Source organism: Octopus bimaculoides, chromosome 1, assembly GCF_001194135.2.
Source record: "Octopus bimaculoides isolate UCB-OBI-ISO-001 chromosome 1, ASM119413v2, whole genome shotgun sequence".
In the NCBI taxonomy this organism is placed as follows: domain Eukaryota; kingdom Metazoa; phylum Mollusca; class Cephalopoda; order Octopoda; family Octopodidae; genus Octopus; species Octopus bimaculoides.
The window spans coordinates 98,554,612-98,556,978 of record NC_068981.1 but is presented as its reverse complement, the minus strand read 5'-3'; positions in this window follow the sequence as shown (position 1 = coordinate 98,556,978).

The window sequence follows — 2,367 nt, the reverse complement described above, 5'->3', positions numbered from 1 at the left end:
TTTAATTTTTATGTAATATGATATAGCATGGTCAAATAGTTCAGAAGTTTGCTTTGTAGTTCCACAGTTCCAGGTTCAATCCCAATACACTGCATCTTAGGCAAGTCTTTTACATTAGCCTCAGGTCAACTGAAACCATGTGATTGAAATTGGGTAGATGGAAACTGTGGAGAAGCCTAACAAATGAATTGTACTTGTAATTTGAATGGAGAATGATAGGAAGAAGGAAGAGTAGTTAGCGGTTTGCTTATCTGAATTTTTCCATTATTGTAACGTGTTGTGTGATAGTGGTGTCAAGAAAGATAGAAAAGACAAAGATTGTGTGAGACAAATTTATGAAAGTTAGAAAACAGATGCAGATGGGGGTTAGCAGAGAGAAAGAGTGTGTAAGACAGGTAGGAGAAATCATGGCAAAAGAAAAGAAAAAGGTGCACAAAGTGAGTAATTAGACATGTTTGTAATAAGAACAAGGTGCAGTGCTGTCACACTATCAAGCTGATTCTACCTGAGAATTGTGTTAAGGATACACATGTTTTTGGAGTGTTCAACCATTTACATGCAAATTCAATGAGCATATTGTTCAGTTGTTCAAACAGTTTATTACTCATTGTTGAAACTGATAATGACCCGTGTATTATAATGTGTTAGTTTACCTACAACTTATATTCCAAATTAACACTTCCTTGCAGCTATGCTTTTTTTTTTACAAAAGCTAGGTCTCTAAAGAAGTCTGGTACTGAAAGTTCCCTAAGAACACTGGTGTTGAGCTATATTAGCAATTACTGTTCCCTTAGTTTTACATACCGTCAATGTTAAGATTGAGTAACTGCTGATCTACTCTGTTTGCTAATGTCTACACCTTTGGAGATAACATTGTTATGCCTCTTGGGATATTCATGTATCTATCCCCACAGCAAGATACCTATCTCTATTCCTCTGTACCTTTAATCTCCCAGCTGGCACAAAGTCATGACCCCTTTCAATACTACTCCCTCCCTCCAAGTTGAAGGATTGTTTTGTTTTGCAAGTGAGGGTGCTACATAAAAAGCACTCATGCAGTGCCACGTAAAAGCACCCAGCACACACTGTGAAATGATTGGTATTAGGAAGAGCATCCAGCCGTAGAAACCATGTCAAAGCAAACAATGGAGCCTAGAGCAGCTCTTGGCCTTGCCAGTTCCTGTCAATCTGACCAACTCATGCCAGTATTGAAAGTGGATGTTAGATGGTGATGGTGATGGTGGTGGTGGTGGTCCTCTTCCAATTACCTTTTGGTGAGCAGAAATACTCATCAACAAGTGACAAATGATTGTATCAGATCCAGTCCTCGATGCTTATTTTATTGACTCCTGAAGGGTGAAAAGCTGAGTTAGCCTCAGTGAGAGTGGGACTCATAACATATAAAGATTTCTACCTAAACACCACAAGGCATTTTCTCTGACATGCTAACATATTGGTTTCAGACAATTCATTGCTCTAGTGATCATTTACATTAGCAATTCACAATCATTTTGCTGTTATAGTGCACTTTTTACAGAAAATAAGAAATTGGTGCATTTTGCATGATGTTAAAAAAACAAACACTAGTTTTTAGTTAAAGATTGATTATATATATATATATGTTATATATATATATACGTTAAATAGCAGTTGAGTGAGTGGACAAGTTCGGCCTCTCCCCCACCCTCACCCCCATTCCCCCAAATCTCACACATATACCCCATCCCCTCCCTCCTATTCCTATCCCATCCACCCCTTCTCCACTTCAGTCTGTTGTTACCATTCCTTCAGATCTTCCCCTCTGAGGCGGAGTGCTCCATCCTCAGTAGGGGCCTGTGCTTCATCCCCCTCACTCCATCCAGCAACAAATTTTGGACTTGTGCCAATATCCACAGCTTTGTGCGCCATGTTAAATTGTGTGTGCTTTTCCGTGACACTCCACCTACATCTAATGAGGAGGACTGCTTCACCGACCTGGGCTGCCGACCATGCCAGTGGACGCTAGCTCCTGGCCAGTGGACGCCAGTTCCATGCAGTTGATCTTTCTGCATGCTTTTGCCAGCACGCTGTGGACTGGTTTAACTTTACCAGATGTCCCTGTCATCTGAACATTTCTCCAGCCAAATTCTCAGCCCTTTGATGTCTCCAATGCCACACTGACATCATATAAAACTGGCTGACAAGGGTGGAGCCATGGTGGTGTGGCGCGTGGACCTCTACAAGGCGGAAGCTCTCTGCCAACTTCAAGACACTTCCTTATACTGCCCTCTGCCCTGACCCAACACCCAGCTACCAACAGACTATGTCCTCCACTATCCATGACCTCATTTCCTCCTTCCGTCTCTCCCCCACTGCCACCAACCTCAT